This window comes from Marmota monax, unplaced genomic scaffold, assembly GCF_021218885.2.
Source record: "Marmota monax isolate L192 unplaced genomic scaffold, Marmota_monax_Labrador192_F-V1.1 WCK01_AAM20220418_F8-fsc00287, whole genome shotgun sequence".
Lineage (NCBI taxonomy): Eukaryota > Metazoa > Chordata > Mammalia > Rodentia > Sciuridae > Marmota > Marmota monax.
In genome coordinates, this window is record NW_026693334.1 from 1,127,746 (window position 1) to 1,150,526 (window position 22,781).

At 37.1% G+C, this 22,781-nt stretch overlaps 1 non-coding gene across 1 annotated transcript; it reads left to right on the forward strand.

Annotated features, from left to right (window-relative positions):
* The first annotated feature begins 1,768 nt into the window (after positions 1–1,768).
* On the forward strand, positions 1,769–1,875 carry LOC124101051 (U6 spliceosomal RNA). The gene has a single exon (XR_006854515.1). It is a non-coding gene; the product is annotated as a U6 spliceosomal RNA (small nuclear RNA).
* Positions 1,876–22,781: the final 20,906 nt, after the last annotated feature.

Consider the following 22,781-nt stretch of genomic DNA (forward strand, 5'->3'; position numbering starts at 1 on the left):
AATAGTGTCACATTTCCTACATATCATTTTATTTTGGACTAAATAAAATACTTAAAAATAGATTTTTATAGTTATGGTCATAAGCAAAAGCAAGATTTCATTTCAGATTTAATAAAGAAAATCTCCAGGGTGGGGGTGGTGGTGGTAGGACTCACTCAATAACCTACATATTTTATGTTATTTTAAATTTATTATTATTCTACAGTACTTGGGATTGAACTTGGTGTGGTTTACAAACACTGAGTTACATCCCAGCCCTTTTTATTTTTCATGTTTTCCTGGTGCATGATGGTCGTAGGTAATTGTGGGATCCATATGCCACCTGAACCATGCAGATGACCTGATTCCATCAACCACATTCCCAGCCTCTCCCCTTCTCCTCCCCTCCTGCCTCCTGCATCCTCTTGCTCTACTCATCTGAACTCCCTTCAAATATTATTATTCTAGTTTCAATTAGTGCATTGTAATTATATATGTAATTCTAATTTGTTGCGGGATGTTCACACGTGGATATGGTACATCATGGGACATTTCATTCCCCAGCACTTCCTCATTCTCTCCTCTTACTTCCTCTTCTTTTCCCTCTACTCTTTTGATCTTCCTTCTATTTTCATGAGATCTTTTCTTAAAAATTCCTTTACTTTTTGCACTTTAGCTTTCACATGTGAGAGAAATCATTCAACCTTTAATTTTCTGTCAGACCCAAAGAGCTAAAATCCATGTTTTTTTTTTTCTTAATGTTGAGACAGGATCTCACTATGGTGCTGAGGGTCTGGGTAAATTTCTGAGGCTGGCCTGGAATTTGAGACTCTCCTGATAGTGTCTGGTATTACAAGCATGCATCAATGTAACTGGCAATAATATGTTTATTATAAAAGTGCCCCAGATACTTAGGTATATCAAACAGGTGGATCCTAGAGAAGTTGTCTGTAGAGAGTTTTCCTTATATAAATTTAAAAAAAAGTTTCACCTGCAGTATATAACTTTACCTTTCTAATCACAGGAGGAAAGAAATATAAATAATATCAAAACATTAATTAATGACTTAAACTTCAAAAAGCTTTTCCAAACAAACTCAGATTATTTCAAGAGGAAAAAGTCACAAGGAAAATGAAAAGTATTTTTTACTTAAAAAATGATATAAATACTTCGTCTGTTGTGGTTTATAACAATTACAAAAATGTGGTCTGAATTCTCCAATACTGTTTGTAACTATAAACTTGCCTCCTTCTAGTCCCCTCAAAAAAGTGTTGCAATGCATCTTTCAATTGTAATTTTTAAAATCTGTGTAGGGTGGATTAAAAAGTCCTCTGATTTTCAATATTCCATCAACTCTTTACTGAGGTATGAAGAGGCTTGTCGTGTTTCTGCTGTTTCTTGGTTGCCTGCCAATAATGAGACAAAGGCTGGGGGAAATGAGGACATATTCAGGATAATCAACCCAGCTCAAGTCACCCTTGACCGTCAATCATTGCCCAGCTGACTGGCCACCTGACTGGCCACCTGACTGGCCACCTGACTGGCCACCTGACTGCCGGTGCGCAAACAAGCTCACAAGAGATGGGCAGACTTAGCCAATTAGCAAAACTGTCTCAAAGAACCACAGACCCATGAGCCATAATAATGCTTATTGTTCTATGCTTCTGAGTTTCCAGGTTGTCTACTACTTTGCAACAGTCAATTCATACATCTATTTTAAAATTTAGTAGTATTTTCATACATAACCATAATAGCTTACTGAAACAATTGATATTAAAATTTGTAAGTTGTGCTCGCTTCGGCAGCACATATACTCAAATTGGAATGATACAGAGAAGATTAGCATGGCCCCTGCGTGAGGATGACACGCAAATTCGTGAAGCGTTCCATATTTTTCATCCTCATATCGAATAAAATCGACTTCAAGACTAAGTTAATCAAAAGGGATAAGGAAGGACATTATATACTGTTAAAAGGAACCATTCACCAACAAGACATAACAATTATCAATATTTATGCACCAAATAATGGTGCTGCGACGTTCATAAAACAAATTCTCCTCAAGTTCAAGAATCAAATAGACCACAACACAATAATTATGGGTGACTTCAACACACCTCTCTCACCATTGGGCAGATCCTCCAAACAAAAGTTCAATAAAGAAACTATAGAACTCAATATCACAATCAATAACCTAGACTTAACTGACATATATAGAATATATCAACCATCATCAAGTGGATATACTTTTTTCTCAGCAGCACATGGATCCTTCTCAAAAATAGACCATATATTATGCCATAGGGCAACCCTCAGTAATTATACAGGGGTGGAGATAATACCATGCATTTTATCTGATCATAATGGAATGAAACTGGAAATCAATGATAAAAGAAGGAAGGAAAAATCCTACATCACATGGAAAATGAACAATATGTTACTGAATGATCAATGGGTTACAGAAGACATAAAGGAGGAAATCAAAAAATTCTTAGAGATAAATGAAAATACAGACATAACATATCGGAATCTATGGGAAACAATGAAAGCAGTTATAAGAGGGAAATTCATCACCTGGAGGTCATTCCTCAATAAAAGAAAAAAACAACAAATAAATGAGCTCACACTTCATCTCAAAGCCCTAGAAAAGGAAAAGTAAAACAACAGCAAATGTAGCAGAAGGCAAGAAATAATTAAAATCAGAGCGGAAATCAACGAAATGGAAACAAAAGAAACTATTGAAAAAATTGACAAAACTAAAAGTTGGTTCTTCGAGAAAATAAATAAGATTGACAGACCCTTAGCCATGCTAAGGAAGAGAAGAAGAGAGATAACTCAAATTACTAACATACAGGATGAAAAAGGCAACATCACAACAGATGCTACAGAAATACAGAAGACAATTAGAAATTATTTTGAAAACCTATATTCCAATAAAATAGAAGATAGTGAAGACATCAATAAATTTCAAGCTCTTTCGCTTCGCTCCGGGCAGAGAAGCTGAATGTGTAATCAGCAGTGGATTGTAAGTACCTGAGGCAAAGAAAGCTCAGTGCGCCCTGCCTTTTTTTCTTTTTTTTTGAATATTTTTTATACAGGGAGAGTTTGTGGATTGGGATTGTTGGCGGGGCTGTGGTTTCTGTGCCAAAAATCCACTCCGCGGGAGCCGCCATTTGCTTTCTGCTTGCTGTCTTGATGGCTCTGTATACACTGTCCGGCAGCAGCACCTAGAGGTTGGAGCTGGACTGCATGCCGAGCCCTGTCCTCCGAAGGCTGGACTGCAGCCTCGAGCGCCTCGGTGGCCTGTTCGCCGCTGCACCTTCGGGCAGAGCCTGCTCTGGGGTCGTTCTGCACCCCCCTGCCAGGGGACCCATGCTCCGGAGGAGGGGGACGGAGAGCCGTGGCGGCAGCCACTTGGGCCCCAGGGGCCGGGCACCGGGCTGAAGAGCTGCGGAGGCCAGGGCGGCTCTGCTACGGTTGCAGACGAGTGCGGCGCTCATGAGCGCGGCCCAGAGACGGAGGCGACGGCGGCAGGGTTTCATTTCTAGAAATCTGGACTGGAAACAGAAGCAGCAGTTTGTATAATCCCAAGAACTTGCTTATGCCAGGAAGCTGTAAGGGCAATATGAATATCATTGAGGTGATCTAACATGGTGGCAGGCGGAGAGAGATCAAGTCTCTGACATCTTCAACTGCGCGGGCATAGGGAGCCGTAAACTGTCTAAATGCTGTTTGCTCAGGATCACTAGGCAATGCTGAGCTGAAGTGGATCTGGGGTGTACAGGCTGGGCCCCTCAGAACACACACACAGAGCCCGAATCAGAGGCAATTAAGCTCCGGTTCGCCTGCTTCATGTGACTCAGCACTAACGATCCCGCTGAAATAATTGGCCGGCCCTTAGGAACTTACAGAGGTAAAAGCCAACCGAGCCTTCATAGGCAGTGGCCACAGGACTGAAACGGGGATTGGGAGAGACAGTCAGGACCCACCCGTTGCATTGGTCACCCGGCAAAGGGAACGAACGGTCACCATTTGCATGGGATACCACCATGGCAGAGAAATGGCGTCACGGGCGGAGGAGATAACTGCATTGAAACCAGCGCGACAGGTGTGTAATCCCCTAGTCATCTCTCTCCACACAGCGGGGAAACCTTAAGGGCCACTCCCAGCTCTCCTGTGAACGCAATAACCAGACCAAGGGAATCAGGAGTGGCGCGGGACTCGCGGCGCAGAACTCCCGGCTACCGCTCCCACCAGTGATGACAACTGAGGTCTCTTGCACCAGCTACCGGGGGCGTGGCTACAGGAGGGCAAGCAAATTCGCTGGGGGATCTCAGCCCCAAGTTCTACAAACTTAGGGTCTGAGGGAGGCAAACAGGGAGAGTGAGCCCAGGTGTTCATGAAAACAGGGCTCCCAGGAGCAGCAGACCTGGCGTGTAGCCAGTATTGTGGTGAGCGCCACAGGTGAGCACGGCCTGGCTTGAGGAAACACAAGACAAGGCCCTAGACACTCAGGATTGGAGACCCGCCCAGTCTAGGAGAAAGAGCTGCTGCACAGTGAATGGTTCCCACCTATTGAGAGGAGAAGCTTGGCCCAGTGGGCACAGCTCCACCTACTGGAAGAGAAGTTAACAGAACTCTAGGACTGCATTTATTATTATTATTATTATTATCATTTTTTTTCTTTTCTTTTTCTTTTTTTTTCTTCTTTTTCTTTCATTTTCAATTTTTATTTGTTCTTGTGCTTTAACTTTTTTTCAATGTTTCTAATTTTTTTAAAATTTTTTTATTTTATTATTATTATTATTTTTTAAATTTTAATTTTCATTTTTTATTATCACTATTATTTTTGTTAAAATTTTTTTTCGTCTTTTCTTTCTTTCTTTCTTTATTATCTAATCTTTGTTATTTTTGTTTCTTTTGTCTTTTCATTTCTTTTCAATTTTCTTATTCCCCCTTCCTTGAATTCTACCTGCCTACTCTCATTCTCTTTAGTGACTTCTTCCCTTCCCTTCTAATATCTTTCCTCCCAAGCATCAAAAAAATCTATAAGAGTAAACAGTAACTCAGCAGTCAAACAGAACAAGAAGTAACATGAGCAGCATAAAAAAGCAAGGAAGAAAAGGAGTACAAACAATGAAGGACAGCCTAAATATTCAGGAGGAACTAGAGTCAGCAGAAAAATGGTCATATAAAGAACTCAAGGAATACCTTAGACAGATGGAATGGAACCTTAAAGAAGATACGAGACAGCAAATCCAAACAGTGAAAGAACACTTTGAAAATGAATTACATAGACAGATAAAAGAAGAAGTTAAGCATCTTTATCAGGAGATAGAGATTATAAAAAAAAAACAAACAATATTTCTAGAAATGAAGGAAACGATAAACCAAATTAAAAACTCAATTGAGAGTATCACTAACAGAGTGGAGCAAGTAGAAGCCAGAACATCAGATAATGAAGACAAAATATATCATCTTGAAAAGAGCCTAGCCAACTCAGAAAGGCTGGTTAAAAACCATGAGAAAAACATCCAAGAGATACGGGATAACATAAAAAAACCAAACCTACGAGTCATCGGGATAGAAGAAGGTACAGAGATTCAAACCAAGGGAATGAGTAACCTGCTGAATGAAATAATTACAGAAAACTTTCCAGAAATAAAAAAGGAAACGGATATACAAATTGTAGATGCATACAGGACACCGAGCACACAAAATCACAGTAGACCAACGCCAAGACACATTGTTATGAAGATATCCAATATACAGAACAAAGAGAAAATATTAAAAGCTACAAGAGAAAGGAGGCAGATTACATTCAGGGGTAAACCAATAAGGTTAACAACGGATTTTTCATCAGAGACGCTGAAAGTGAGAAGATCCTGGAACAACGTATTTCAATCCCTGAAAGACAATGGATGCCAACCAAGAATTCTGTATCCAGCAAAATTAAGCTTCAGGTACGACAACAAAATAGAAATCTTTCATGATAAACAAAAGCTAAAAGAATTTGCAGCCAGAAAACCAGCATTGCAAAGCATCTTGAGCAAAACACTACAAGAGGAAGAAATGAAAAACAATAACCAAAACCATCAGTGGGAAGTGCCTCTATAAAGACAGAGGGCGGGGGGAAAGCTAACCATGGAGAAACAAACTAAATTAAATAAAAAAAAGAAGATAAATAATCAAACATGGCTGGAAGTACAAACCATATATCAATAGTAACTCTAAACATTAATGGCTTAAACTCTCCAATAAAGTGACATAGGCTGGTAACATGGATTAAAAAAACAAATCCAACAATATGCTGCCTCCAGGAGACACACCTGATTGGAAAAGACATCCACAGGCTGAAGGTGAAAGGTTGGGAAAAAATATACCACGCACACGGTCCTCGTAAGCAAGCAGGGGTGGCCATCCTCATATCGAATAAAATTGACTTCAAGACTAAATTAATCAAAAGGGATAAGGAAGGACATTATATACTGTTAAAAGGAACCATTCACCAACAAGACATAACAATTATCAATATTTATGCACCAAATAATGGTGCTGCGACGTTCATAAAACAAATTCTCCTCAAGTTCAAGAATCAAATAGACCACAACACAATAATTATGGGTGACTTCAACACACCTCTCTCACAATTGGACAGATCCTCCAAACAAAAGCTGAATAAGGAAAATATAGAACTCAATATCACAATCAACAACCTAGACTTAACTGACATATATAGAATATATCAACCATCATCAAGTGGATATACTTTTTTCTCAGCAGCACATGGATCCTTCTCAAAAATAGACCATATATTATGCCATAGGGCAACCCTCAGTAATTATACAGGGGTGGAGATAATACCATGCATTTTATCTGATCATAATGGAATGAAACTGGAAATCAATGATAAAAGAAGGAAGGAAAAATCCTACATCACATGGAAAATGAACAATATGTTACTGAATGATCAATGGGTTACAGAAGACATAAAGGAGGAAATCAAAAAATTCTTAGAGATAAATGAAAATACAGACACAACATATCGGAATCTATGGGACACAATGAAAGCAGTTTTAAGAGGGAAATTCATCGCTTGGAGGTCATTCCTCAAAAAAAGGAAAAACCAACAAATAAATGAGCTCACACTTCATCTCAAAGCCCTAGAAAAGGAAGAGCAAAACAACAGCAAATGTAGCAGAAGGCAAGAAATAATTAAAATCAGAGCGGAAATCAATGAAATTGAAACAAAAGAAACTATTGAAAAAATTAACAAAACTAAAAGTTGGTTCTTTGAAAAAATAAATAAGATCGACAGACCCTTAGCCATGCTAACGAAGAGAAGAAGAGAGAGAACTCAAACTACTAACATACGGGATGAAAAAGGCAATATCACAACAGATGCTACAGAAATACAGAAGACAATTAGAAATTATTTTGAAAACCTATATTCCAATAAAATAGAAGATAGTGAAGACATCGATAAATTCCTTAAGTCATATGATTTGCCCAGACTGAGTCAGGAGGATACTCACAACTTAAACAGACCAATAACAATAGATGAAATAGAAGAAGCAATCAAAAGACTTCCAACCAAGAAAAGCCCAGGACCGGATGGGTATACAGCAGAGTTTTACAAAACCTTTAAGGAAGAATTAATACCAATACTTTTCAAGTTATTTCAGGAAATAGAAAAAGAAGGAGCTCTGCCAAATTCATTCTATGAGGCCAACATCACCCTGATTCCAAACCAGACAAAGACACCTCAAAGAAAGAAAACTATAGACCAATATCTCTGATGAACCTAGATGCAAAAATCCTCAATAAAATTCTCGCGAATTGGATACAAAGGCACATCAAAAAAATTGTGCACCATGATCAAGTAGGATTCATCCCTGGGATGCAAGGATGGTTCAATATACGGAAATCAATAAATGTTATTCACCACATCAATAGACTTAAAGATAAGAACCATATGATCATCTCGATAGACGCAGAAAAAGCATTCGACAAAGTACAGCATCCCTTTATGTTCAAAACATTAGAAAAACTAGGGATAACAGGAACTTACCTCGACATTGTAAAAGCTATCTATGCTAAGCCTCAGGCTAGCATCATTCTCAATGGAGAAAAATTGAAGGCATTCCCCCTAAAATCTGGAACAAGACAGGGATGCCCTCTCTCACCACTTCTATTCAATATAGTTCTCGAAACACTGGCCAGAGCAATTAGACAGACAAAAGAAATTAAAGCCATAAAAATAGGAAAGGAAGAACTTAAATTATCACTATTTGCAGATGACATGATTCTATACCTAGAAGACCCAAAAGGGTCTACAAAAGACTACTAGAACTAATAAATGAATTCAGCAAAGTGGCAGGATATAAAATCAACACGCATAAATCAAAGGCATTTCTGTATATCAGCGACAAAACTTCTGAAACGGAAATGAGGAAAAACACTCCATTCACAATATCCTCAAAAAAAATAAAATACTTGGGAATCAACCTAACAAAAGAGGTGAAAGATTTATACAATGAAAACTACAAAACCCTAAAAAGAGAAGTAGAAGAAGATCTTAGAAGATGGAAAAATATACCCTGTTCATGGATAGGCAGAACTAACATCATCAAAATGGCGATATTACCAAAAGTTCTCTATAGGTTTAATGCAATGCCAATCAAAATCCCAACAGCATTTCTTGTAGAAATGGATAAAGCAATCATGAAATTCATATGGAAAAATAAAAGACCCAGAATAGCAAAAGCAATTCTAAGCAGGAAGTGCGAATCAGGCGGTATAGCGATACCAGACTTAAAACTATATTACAGAGCAACAGTAACAAAAACAGCATGGTACTGGTACCAAAACAGGAGGGTGGACCAATGGTACAGAATAGAGGACACAGAGACTAATCCACAAAGCTACAACTATCTTATATTTGATAAAGGAGCTAAAAGCATGCAATGGAGGGAGGATAGCATCTTCAACAAATGGTGTTGGGAAAACTGGAAATCCATATGCAACAAAATGAAACTGAATCCCCTCCTCTCGCCATGCACAAAAGTTAACTCAAAGTGGATCAAGGAGCTAGATATCAAATCAGAGACTCTGCGTCTGATAGAAGAAAAAGTTGGCTCCGATCTACATATTGTAGGGTCGGGGTCCAAATTCCTTAATAGGACACCCATAGCACAAAAGTTGATAACAAAAATCAACAAATGGGACTTACTTAAACTGAAAAGTTTTCTCAGCAAGAGAAACAATAAAAGAGGTAAATAGGGAGCCTACATCATGGGAACAAATTTTTACTCCTCACACTTCAGATAGAGCCCTGATATCCAGAGTATACAAAGAACTCAAAAAATTAAACAATAAGAAAACAAATAACCCAATCAACAAATGGGCCAAAGACCTGAACAGACACTTCTCAGAGGAGGACATACAATCAATCAACAAGTACATGAAAAAATGCTCACCATCTCTAGCAGTCAGAGAAATGCAAATCAAAACCACCCTAAGATACCATCTCACTCCAGTAAGATTGGCAGCCATTATGAAGTCAAACAACAACAAGTGCTGGCGAGGATGTGGGGAAAAGGGTACTCTTGTACATTGCTGGTGGGACTGCAAACTGGTGCGGCCAATCTGGAAAGCAGTATGGAGACTCCTGGGAAAGCTGGGAATGGAACCACCATTTGACCCAGCTATTGCCCTTCTTGGACTTTTCCCTGAAGACCTTAAAAGAGCGTACTACAGGGATACTGCTACATCGATGTTCATAGCAGCACAATTCACAATTGCTAGACTGTGGAACCAACCCAGATGCCCTTCAATAGATGAATGGATAAAAAAAAATGTGGCATTTATACACCATGGAGTATTACGCAGCACTAAAAAATGACAAAATCATAGAATTTGCAGGGAAATGGATGGCACTAGAGCAGATTATGCTTAGTGAAGCTAGCCAATCCCTAAAAAACAAATACCAAATGTCTTCTTTGATATAATGAGAGCAACTAAGAACAGAGCAGGGAGGAAGAGCAGGAAGAAAAGATTAACATTAAACAGATACATGAGGTGGGATGGAAAGGGAGAGAAAAGGGAAATTGCATGGTAATGGAGGGAGACCCTCATTGTTATACAAAATTACATATAAGAGGTTGTGAGGGGAATGGGAAAATAAACAAGGAGAGAAATGAATTACAGTGGATGGGGTAGAGAGAGAAGATGGGAGGGGAGGGAGGGGGGATAGTAGAGGATAGGAAAGGTAGCAGAATACAACAGTTACTAATAGGGCATTATGTAAAAATGTGGATGTGTAACCGATGTGATTCTGCAATCTGCATTTGGGGTAAAATTGGGAGTTCATAACCAACTTGAATCTAATGTATGAAATATGATATGTCAAGAGCTTTATAATGTTTTGAACAACCAATAAAAAAATAGATTTTAGACATAAAATAAAGAAAAATTTCTCAATTAGTATTTATTCATCTATATTTTGAGATTGAAAATATCTAGCTTATAGTATGAATTGTGGGTTTAGATTTGTAGTAAAACTGAAATTGGAAAGAAACAATTTCTTCATGTAGTTCACTTTCTATGGTAATTATTCCATACCCTACAATTATTTAATTTATTCTCACTTTAATACATCTTTATACTGAGAGTTATCTCCTGCTTATATTATAATAGTAAATTATTAGAAAGTTTAGAAGTGTTCTCTCAGTTTTCCAGTTTATATGGATTAATATTTCATCTCAATTTTAACAGGTCATATTTGTACTTTATCCTTCTAAATATAAATTAATAAAAATCATATAAAAATTAAAAAAAAAAGAAGAAGCAATCAAAAGACTACCAACCAAGAAAAGCCCAGGACCGGATGGGTATACAGCAGAGTTTTACAAAACCTTTAAAGAAGAATTAATACCAATACTTTTCAGGTATTTCAGGAAATAGAAAAAGAGGGAGCTCTTCCAAATTCATTCTATGAGGCCAACATCACCCTGATTCCAAACCAGACAAAGACACCTCAAAGAAAGAAAACTATAGACCAATATCTCTGATGAACCTAGATGCAAAAATCCTCAATAAAATTCTCGTGAATTGGATACAAAAACACATCAAAAAAATTGTGCACCATGATCTAGTAGGATTCATCCCTGGGATGCAAGGCTGGTTCAATATACGGAAATCAATAAATGTTATTCACCACATCAATAGACTTAAAGATAAGAACCATATGATCATCTCGATAGACGCAGAAAAAGCATTCGACAAAGTACAGCATCCCTTTATGTTCAAAACATTAGAAAAACTAGGGATAACAGGAACTTACCTCGACATTGTAAAAGCTATCTATGCTAAGCCTCAGGCTAGCATCATTCTCAATGGAGAAAAATTGAAGGCATTCTCCCTAAAATCTGGAACAAGACAGGGATGCCCTCTCTCACCACTTCTATTCAATATAGTTCTTGAAACACTGGCCAGAGCAATTAGACAGATGAAAGAAATTAAAGGCATAAAAATAGGAAAAGAAGAACTTAAATTATCACTATTTGCGGATGATATGATACTATATCTAACAGACCCAAAAGGGTCTACAAAAAAACTACTAGAACTAATAAATGAATTCAGCAAAGTGGCAGGATATAAAATCAACATGCATAAATCAAAGGCATTTCTGTATATCAGTGACAAAACTTCTGAAATGGAAATGGGGAAAAACACCCCATTCACAATATCCTCAAAAAAAAAAAAAACTTGGGAATCAACCTAACAAAAGAGGTGAAAGACTTATACCTTGAAAACTACAGAACCCTAAAGAGAGAAATAGAAGAAGATTTTAGAAGATGGAAAAATATACCCTGTTCATGGATAGGCAGAACTAACATCATCAAAATGGCGATATTACCAAAAGTTCTCTATAGGTTTAATGCAATGCCAATCAAAACCCCAACAGCATTTCTTGTAGAAATAGATGAAGCAATCATGAAATTCATATGGAAAATTAAAAGACCCAGAATAGCAAAATCAACTCTAAGCAGGAATTGTGAATCTGGTGGTATAGCGATACCAGATTTCAAACTATATTACAGGGCAATAGTAATAAAAACAGCATGGTACTGGTACCAAAACAGGTGGGTGGACCAATGGTACAGAATAGAGGACACAGAGACTAATCCATAAAGTTAGAACTATCTTATATTTGATAAAGGGGCTAAAAGCATGCAATGGAGGAAGGATAGCATCTTCAACAAATGGTGCTGGGAAAACTGGAAATCCATATGCAACAAAATGAAACTGAATCCCCTCCTCTCGCCATGCACAAAAGTTAACTCAAAATGGATCAAGGAGCTTTATATCAAATGAGAGACTCTGTGTCTGATAGAAGAAAAAGTTGTCTCCGATCTACATATTGTGGGGTCGGGCTCCAAATTCCTTAATAGGGCGCCCATAGCACAAGAGTTAATAACAAGAATCAACAAATGGGACTTACTTAAACTAAAAAGTTTTTTCTCAGCAAGAGAAATAATAAGAGAGGTAAATAGGGAGCCTACATCCTGGCAACAATTTTTTACTCCTCACACTTCAGATAGAGCCCTAATATCCAGAATATACAAAGAACTCAAAAAATTAAACAATAAGATAACAAATAACCCAATCAACAAATGGGTGAAGGACCTGAACAGACACTTCTCAGAGGAGGACATACAATCAATCAATAAATACATGAAAAAATGCTCACCATCTCTAGCAGTCAGAGAAGTGCAAATCAAAACCACCCTAAGATACCATCTCACTCTAGTAAGATTGGCAGCCATTATGAAGTCAAACAACAACAAGTGCTGGCAAGGATGTGGGGAAAAGGGTACTCTTGTACATTGCTGGTGGGACTGCAAACTGGTGCGGCCAATCTGGAAAGCAGTATGGAGATTCCTGGGAAAGCTGGGAATGGAACCACCATTTGACCCAGCTATTGCCCTTCTCAGACTATTCCCTGAAGACCTTAAAAGAGCGTATTACAGGGAAACTGCCACATCGATGTTCATAGCAGCACAATTTACAATAGCTAGACTGTGGAACCAACATGAGAAAAAGATTAACATTAAACAGGGATGAGAGGTGGGTGGGAAAGTGAGAGAGAAGGGAAATTGCATGGAAATGGAAAGAGACCCTCATTGTTATATAAAATTACATATAGGAGGATGTGAGGGGAAAGGGAAAAAAACAAGGGAGAGAAATGAATTACAGTAGAGGGGGTAGAGAGAGAAGATGGGAGGGGAAGGGAGGGGGGATACTAGAGGATAGGAAAGGTAGCAGAATACAACAGTTACTATTATGACATTATGTAAAAATATGGATGTGTTACCGATGTGATTCTGCAATCTGTATTTGGGATAAAAATGGAAGTTCATAACCCACTTGAATCTAATGTATGAAATATGATGAAATATGTCAAGAGCTTTGTAATGTTTTGAACAACCAATAAAAAATAAAAATAAATAAAATTTGTAAGTTAGTGCATTTGTAAATTAATCTCAGGATATGACTAAGTAATATTGTTTGGCCTTTAGAGAAGAAAAAAAAGTAAAGAAATGTACACATACATAAATCCTAGCTGAGGATGTTTTTTCAATCTTTGACCCTATTATGGTTTATACCAACTTTGAATGTTTCATTATGAATATAGAATAGTGGACAGAGAGTGTTTTTTTCTCCTGTATTGGACCATATATTAAATATTTAGACCTTATTGTCTCTATCACAACTACTTGGTTCTGATACAGTAGCACAAACTTCATAGGTATGCATGAACAAATGGATACAGAATTTGTCTAATAGAAAGCAATTTGACAAAACCATCACAGGCTTCTTTTATCGGACCTCACATAGGAATTAATCTCTTTTTAACGTGTACAGTTAAGAAATCTATGTGCATTCAATGTTTTGAGATAACATGAAGTCTTGGCATATAAATTTACTTCCAAGGAATAAGTGGCCAAAGAAGAGAATTTAAATGTTCTTACAATGCATGTTTCCCAATTCTTTCCTGATCATCACAGTATTTTTGTTTCTTTAACATTTAACCTTATCTTAAATCCAGCTTACTATCACAACTGTAAAAGACATTTCTTGCCTAGCAGACAGAAGGGACGTGATTTTGCCAATACTTGTCAGCACTCCTGTGTGACCTAATTTAGTCACGAGTGAACCAGATCTTTGATAAACATTATTTGTTCATCCATTATCACTCAGATGAGTTATTTCCATAGATAGTAGCATTTCAACACTAAATGTTGACCTGAATGATAATATTTCATTGTATTTAAAATATTTGAAAATAATGTGCTGTGACTCAGGATTAGAACATGTAAATATTTATATAGCCTGTCAACTTTTATGCTTCATCAATTGAAAATATTCTCATAGTTAAGAAAACGGTAAGGCAAAATAATGTCATTTCCTTTCTCTCAATGATCTGCAGTATGTGCATATAACTTGTAACCCAGAAAAACATTCTAAAAGACTTTAATGCTGATGCAAGTCCCAGTAACAAGAACTTTCTGAAGATCTGAATAACAGCGCATCACAAAAGGTATAAATTTCAAAAAAAAAAGGTATAAATTTCAAAATATGCCATAGTAATAGTAAAAACAAGTTGAATAAAACTTATAGTAGCAGTTGCATTTTCAATTGTCATGTAATCATTTGAATTATAGATAATGCCTTCTTTTATTGAGAAGTCAGAGGCTCTTTAAATTGGTCTCCCTTGGATATAAACCTTATTATTACATGTAAAAATTTCACTCATTCTTAAATCATCTTTTTTTTCTCTGATAAAATCTTGAAAGTCCCATTAAGATCATCCACCAAGTCCATCCAAAATGCTTTGCTCAATAAACCCTCCTCAAGGACTTATGTCTTATGTCTCTCACGGAGTCTGACATGCATCAATACAGCTTTTCTCTTGCTATGTCTGTTTCTGTTTGGGGAATATTACTGGCAAGTTGCGTGATTTGCATTTGATTTCCAACCAGATTAGTGGCCAGTAGGTACTCACCATCAATTAGTTGCAAATGCTGACAAGTTGCAACTGGCTTTGTTTAGCATTACTTATCTGGAGGACTCTGGAAGATATTCATGTACCTAGATATGGTGGGTCAGAAAACGAGTTGGTGAGATTCTAGGCTATTTCAACTGGGCAAATGAAAATCTTCCCTGTTCCAATGCTTATGCCAATGTTATAAATCTCTTTGGGCTGTAAAGAATATTCTTAAATTGTCTTCTATTTTGGTTGGTAATTGTATTACTTTTTTTTTTCTGTAAGGGGTTTTCTCCTGTATTGTATTTGAGCTTCTTTTACTTAGGGCTGAAGTTGTAGAAATAAGACCTTCAGTTTTCTATGTGTATGTATCAATCACCACCTTTCTCATGCACACAAAGAGATGCTAGTTATTCATCTAGGAAGGTCTATTTGTAAATATAGCCTTTTGGTGCTGTGAAAAGTTCTTCTGAGCACTTTTGAGGTTGCCACTGGTATTCATTATGGAAATGCTCCTGAAATACTATAGTTAATGGAGGGGAAATACATGCAAAGGTATGAACTCTATATCTTCCTCTCCGTGCCTAAGAAAGCTGAGGTCTCCAACCAAAACAGGCTTTTCTGACTTGTATGATGATTGCACAAAATGCCACAAATTTGTGTTTTAAATCCTCAAATTGGAAAACTGATGGAATCGGGTGATTTATTGTCTGTAGCCTTGGGCTATCCTAGTTTCCAAATAGGAAGGGTTCTGAATGCATGACTTTCCTCTCTCCTTCTCCTGCTCCTCCTGCTCCTCCTGCTCCTCCTCTTCCTCCTCCTCCTCTTCCTCCTCCTCCTTTTCCTCCTCTGGAAGAAATTAGGAAATCCAAAATAAACACACAAATGAACAAGTATAAATAGGAGGGTTTCAGCAATTTGGGAGGTGGTGGTATTCATCTCTAGAGTTAAAACCCTAGCTCAAATTGTAGTTGATATGACAGGGCCCACATGAGAGAGCACGTAAGGGGAAGAAAGAGACACCACAACTGCTGATTCTTGTATTTCCTTGCCTCGAACTTGTGAGATTCTTCCCTGTTGTAAGAATAAAATACTTTCTGGTAAAATAGATTGACCTTCTTCTTTCAACAGAGGTTCATAAATTAGGTTATAAAATCTCTGAAATTCAAAGGAGCTCTTGTTCTGATTGGCTTAATAAAGTCTGATAAGCATTTACTGAATTTAGGGTAAAGAATTCCATAATTCTCAGAGAAAGAAAAAACTGAACATCTTGTCATTTAAATGTGACAAATACTCTTTTAATAAAAATTTCCTGCTCACACTATGATAATTAAATGGTGATATTACTTGCTCAATAAGAAAGTAAAAGATAACAAATATGATTCTAAAAAAATTGTACCAATAGAATTCCTAAAATATTTTGATGCAAGGAAAACAAACTAGAAAACAAAAGTGAGAATTTGTGTCAAAAATTCAAACATTTGGAAAATATTACCTTCATAATATTGGTTTTAAAACACAAACACATCTTATTCTTAATTTTGTCACAATCTGTAATAAGATGCAATCAGAGCCTGCGGATTTTTGTAATATTTAGGTTTATTTTCCTTAAATTCTTAAATTTCTGATACTATTTTTGAGGGGTAATACAGTTAACATCTTTTCCACAAAAATTTAAAGTTATGTTGACATGATAGTCATTTGGGATTTAATGCTGATATTTTTGAAATTACTGGCCTTTGTGACCATCAGCTAAAGCTTAAAATCACGTGGAATCATTTCTTCTGCCTGTTCTGCCTGTGAGTGGTGACACTTGCTGTTTCAGCATACATCACCCCAACTGCCATGGTTCATCCAATGACTGGTGGGCCCCGACTGCCTGCTCCTTTGTTCCTTGTATGGGATTACACTGAGGCATGTGGTGTACTTACACTGATTCCCAGAAATTTATATGTAGGTGGTGCCTGATTTGATGAAGTGGTTAATTAATTACCTCCCCTCTCTGTCATTCCTCAGCTCCTCTTCCCTTCACTTCCCAAATAGTCTCCCTGAGCATTCGCCTTTGGGAGAGCTGATTCACAGAGTAAACCTGGAACTGTCATCTCTCTGAAAAATGTGTTTACCATAGTTGTGCTACTCCATTTAAACATAAATTGCATTTCTCTGAGGGATCCAATCAAAATATAATTTCTAACGTTTTATATGGACTTTGTTGGATTGTTTTAAATTGATTAATAAGCAAACTTTGATTATTTGGACAATTTCTGAACGAGATTAAAATCTATGAAGAGAGAAAAACAAAATATTTTGTCCCTAATTGAAGTTTGGCTTACATTCTCATCTATATAAAAATAGTAAATTACAAGAGCAAATATAATGAGCTATATGTTAACAAATGCTGAAAATCAGTATATATTGAAATGGATATTTTATAGCATATTTAATTTATATATTTTAAGAAATAGCAAGTACTGTGTATTATCATTATTAATCAGTTATCTTGTAAGTCTTTTACTTTCTTATTGTAAATAATAGGAGAAAATCTCAATGAGAAGGAAGTTGTTACTGACTAGCAAATGTTTCCCCATGTTCCTTCCTAGAAAACAAACATTTATATTTCATCAGAGCAATCCACTTCCTAAGAATCATTTAACTTACTTTTGATATAAATTTTGGTATGATATTGAATTGTCATTAATAAAAACTCTTGGATTTTGCAAAAGATAATATTTTAAACAATTATTGATTTTTTTTTGCATTGAAAACTTTTGTTGAGTAGATTAATTATGTAAATAGGATTGTAACCATTTCTTGCCATTAGGCAGCTAGAGCACATCTATATTTGTTGATGCCAAGTCTCCTCTGGTAACTTTTTGCTATTGCCTTTCTAAAACCAGGCCTTGAATTTGCTGAGCCTTCTGTATGGCACCATAGATTCTCTCCAGTACTGTGGAGCTGTACAGCATGACACTCATGAGAAGGGGGGACACAGAGATAAGTAGCTATGGAGAATATTCACGTCAGTGCAAAGGACTGAACTGCATCCTCTCTCAATTTTTGTTTTGAAGCCTTATCGACTAAAATGATTTTATTTGGAGATTGGACTTTTGGGAGGTAATTAGGATTAGGTGAGGTCATGAAAACTCCCTCCACCCCCAAGACCATATTAGTGACCATAGAGGGTCTGCAAGTCCTAACAAAAGGCTCTTCCTACAAATGGAAACAGCTAGCACCTGACCTTGGACTTCCCATTCTTCAAAACAGTGGGAAATGAGTGTCTGTGGTTTAACGTCACCTAGTCCAAGGTATTTTGCTCAACATATTTTGGTACTTCAGTGGGGCATTGTTGTGGTAAACACCTAATCATATGGAAGTGGGTTTGGAACTAGGTAATTTGGGAGAGATAGGAAGAGTTTGAGGTGGAAGTTACAGATATTAAACGTTGTTTGAGAGGTCTCAATATGGAATGAGGAACAGGTTATAGGACACTGAGAAGAGGTAATCTTGTAAGTGGCAAAGAGCTTGGCTGAACCCTGTTTTGTGGATGTAGAATTGTTGAATGATATTTGCTGAGAGGAGGGCAGATCAAAGTATTGAAGGAGTGCTTTGGTTTCTTCTTAAGAAAGGAAAGAGATGAATTGATGGAGAAATTGTCAACAAAAAGGAATCAGAACTTGAAGATTTGGATGATTCTCAGTGCAAAAGAATTCTCAGCAAAGAATGAGGAGAGAATATCAGGGGTGTGGCTGAACATCCCTTTAATTATTCACTTCAGCCAAAGACTGAAAAGAGGTGCGATTACCCAGCCAAGTCACTGCCTGTCTGCACTAGAGGGTACGTAAAAATGAAACTGAATTGGGGGAGGCTGACAGGCTTTTTAGATCCTTCAGGCCTGTACCATAAAGCCATTTGTAGGATGTTAGGGTCTGTAAACAAGTCAAGATGGCGCCTGGCATTTTTGCAAGAGGGAGTGGTTTGTGAAGTAATGCCAGCGAGCCATTAAGTGTGGAGATTCCTGATTGGTTGACTGCTGTATCTAGTTTATGTTAATTAAGCTAAGCTGTGTGGAATGTATATATACCCCTCCTGTCCTACAATAAACGGCTCCCACTCCAGCTGTATCAGTCTTCACAAATTGCTCCTCACCCCCCCCCCGGTTATTTTGCTGCAGCCGGACTGCGGCAGGAGGAAAATCTGCAGTATTCTTCAAGAAAAGGGAAGATATAAGTTGAAGGAAACTGACAGAACACGTGGACCAATGCTTTCGTTTCAATGGGCCAGCCGGCCTCTGACCCCAGCCTTGAGTGGAGCCACTCAGCGCTCTGGGGGGAGAAATCACACCCAGCACAGCTGTGGAGGTGGGATTATTTGCCCAGTGTGTAAAGGAATTAGAATAACAAATGAAGAGAATTGTTGTTCAGCCTTAGGACACAGTAGAAGTTGCCTGGCTAAGTTTAGACTTGCTGTCAGTCCTTCCCCTTCCCTCTATTTCCCTGTTGGGATGGGGATTTCTGCCTCTCACTGTCATCCCATTGGGTTTGTAAAGTGTATAACCTGAGGGTGGATCACTCCAAGAGGCTTCCTGTTACCTATTTAGTGATACTTCGAAAATTTAGAATTTAGAAATGAGACTGGAATAAATTAGACCTTCTGGGGCTTTGGTAATGGAATTAATATCTTTTTCATACAGGAAGGATGGGAAAGGGGAGGGAATATGGAATGAATTTAACAAAATCACATTATATGTGTATATAAATATACCACAGAGATTTTACCTTTATGTATGTATAGAAAGTGCTGATCAAAAAGGAAGATCAGTAGAGGAGAAAAAGGAGAATAGGAGGAGGTAAGGGGGAAGGAAAGGGGGGCTATAGGGATGGATATTAAATTCCATGCATGTATGATTTTGTCAAAATGAACTCAATGATTATGTATAAGTATAGTGCTCTAATAATTAAAAAAAATGTCAGAAGGCCACGACTTTGAAGGGGCCCAGGGTAGAACACTAGACCCTGAGTTGTGTCCTCTCAGAATTCAAATTCGAAGTCACTAATGTGCAATGTGGTGATATTTGAAAATGGGCTTTAGGGAGGAAGTTAGGGTTAGATGAGTTCATGAAGCTGAAACTTTCATGATGTGATTAGCAGTTTTATTAGAAGAGGAATGGAGACAGCTTTCTCTTCTATCACATGAGGACACCTTAAGAAGGTAGCCATTTACAAGACGGGAGAGAGTCCTTGCAAGGAAACAAATGAACTAGACTTTGATCTTGGCTTTCCCAGTCCCCAGGAAAGTGAAGAATAAATATCTGTTGTTTAAACCACAGGGTCTGTGATATTCTGTTACAACAGCCCACTTAGACTAATGCAATTGTCTACACTTTTAATTTGCTTAATAAGAAAATGAGAAGTTTCTAAAAGATCTGTACCTTAATTATGATGCACATATATTTTGGAGATATGATATTGTTCAGGTTCTGGAGGTGTATTCTCTTTTCTCTTCATCATAACTTCCCTGTAAACTCCAGCAAGGTACATGCCAGCAAATTGATTTTTTTTTTTTTGAGAGAGAGAGAGAGAGAGAATTTTTTAATATTTATTTTTTAGTTTTTGGCAGACACAACATCTTTGTATGTGGTGCTGAGGATCGAACTGGGCCGCAAGCATGCCAGGCACGCTCCCGCTTGAGCCACATCCCCAGCCCTGTGCAAATTGATTTTTAAGAAAATTTTGTTTCCAGGAATAAAATCTACTTGTCAGTCTTCAAATCTTAATACATGCTTCATAAAACAGAAAAGAAAGTTCTGGGAAATTTGTGAACCTCATGGGTCATAATGCCTTTTTATCCTCCCTGTAACTATTGACTGATTCTACATAATATAGTGTTTTATATCTCACTAAAAGATTGTATTTTCCTCCTTTCTGAGCCTGAATAAGGTATTCAGCATCAATCTTTTATTGCTTAATACTCCTACAGATTACAAAGTGGAGCATCAATAAATAATGCTAGTGTTTCATTCTCTGTAGAAAGGGTTGTACAAGGTGCTCTTGATGGTTGAAGCAGGAAATAGAATCATGTTCTCTACACCAGATGACATGACTTCAGTAAGGAGACATTGCTAACATGGAGACCAAGTCAGCTCACCCAGGAGCATTGATGAGCAGATGATTTCATGAAGACCACTGCTGTCTCCAGAGGAGAAGAACAAGAATTGGTGACGCAGGTCTGAAAGGAACTGAAAGAGTGTAACAGCCATTATTATCTTGAAATGTTATGGGTATTGTTTTAATGTACTATTTTTTGCTGGGTCTGTGAGAAAAATGTCTCTTTTTTAGTCATTCACCAATTTAAAAGCACCTACTGGGGAAAATGAAAGAACCCAATTTTGTATAGTATCTTCTTCCAGTTAATCTCTCAAGATTAATGAAAAATACCCATGAAAAATGATGCTTATGTTGTCAATTAGTAAATTAAGAACACCTAACCTAAAGATTATTCTTTAGAAAATATGACATATATTAATGAATCTTTGTCTCAAAAAAGGTCAATATTGATCCAAGGGATTACTTATGTTATTAAATTTTAGGTTCAAAATAGTTATGTGGACAAGTTAAAAACAAAACAAAACAAAAACTAAGAAAACAAAAATAACAGCAGCAACAACAACAACAAAAAGACTTTAGCCATACATCTGTAAAAGATGTCTAATTTAAAAGAAAACACTCTTTTATTAGAATTAACAGCATAATTATGACTTCAAATTCTTCACATTAAGCAGGTTTGTCATTGCTCAGAGGCTTTATTGAATTCAGCCTTACAGGTAATATGTCACTTCTTGGTAGGTACATTGATGAATTTGGAGATGCTGGTTTCCAGAACAAACCAACACCACAATCAGTAGAAGACAGGAATAATTAAAATCAGAGCTGAAATCAATGAAACTGAGATTTAAAAAAAAATAGAAAAGTTCAATGAAACAAGAGAGTTGATTTTTTGAAAGTATAAACAAAATTTATAAACTCTTAGACAAACTGAAAAAAAAGGAAAAGACACTAGTGAAATCCAAAGGATCACCAGAAGCTATTTTGAAAATATTTAATCCTATAAGCTCGAAAATCTTGAAGATATGGACAAATTTCTAGAGACATATGACTTACTCTAAATGAACCAGGAAGATATAGAAAATTTTAACAGATCAATTTCAAATAATAAAGTTGAAGGATCTATCAAAAGCCTTATAATGAAGAAAAGCTCAGGACAAGATGGAGCCTCAGATGAATTCTACCAGATTTGGAATGACTGACAGGAAAAGGACAATGAGGTTATGAATTGCGTGAGCATTATAGTGAATAAATAAAGTGAGCAAATAATTTTAGATGCTTTAAGAAGCTCCAGACTTACTTTATAGTTCCACTTTTGCTAACCATACCACAAGGATGTCATTACATATTCATGGACATCATTGGTTGCCCTTGAAATAGACAAACTGACTATCAAATTAATGGTCCTAAGTCAGAAAAAGTTGCTATTCAATCAAATCCATGCCTCAGTGGTTGAACACTATAAGGTACTGAAAAAAGAAATCTGCTACTTTGTGTTTAGTCTCAGCATATTTTGAAAGGAACTACAGGAATTTCCTCAAAGCCCTGAATTCAGAGATTAGCCTTCCAAGCCAGAAACACCATTTTCATTAAAAATGACTCAAGTATGTCCAAGTGGAATTACTGTTGGTGATAAAACAATTTGAAAT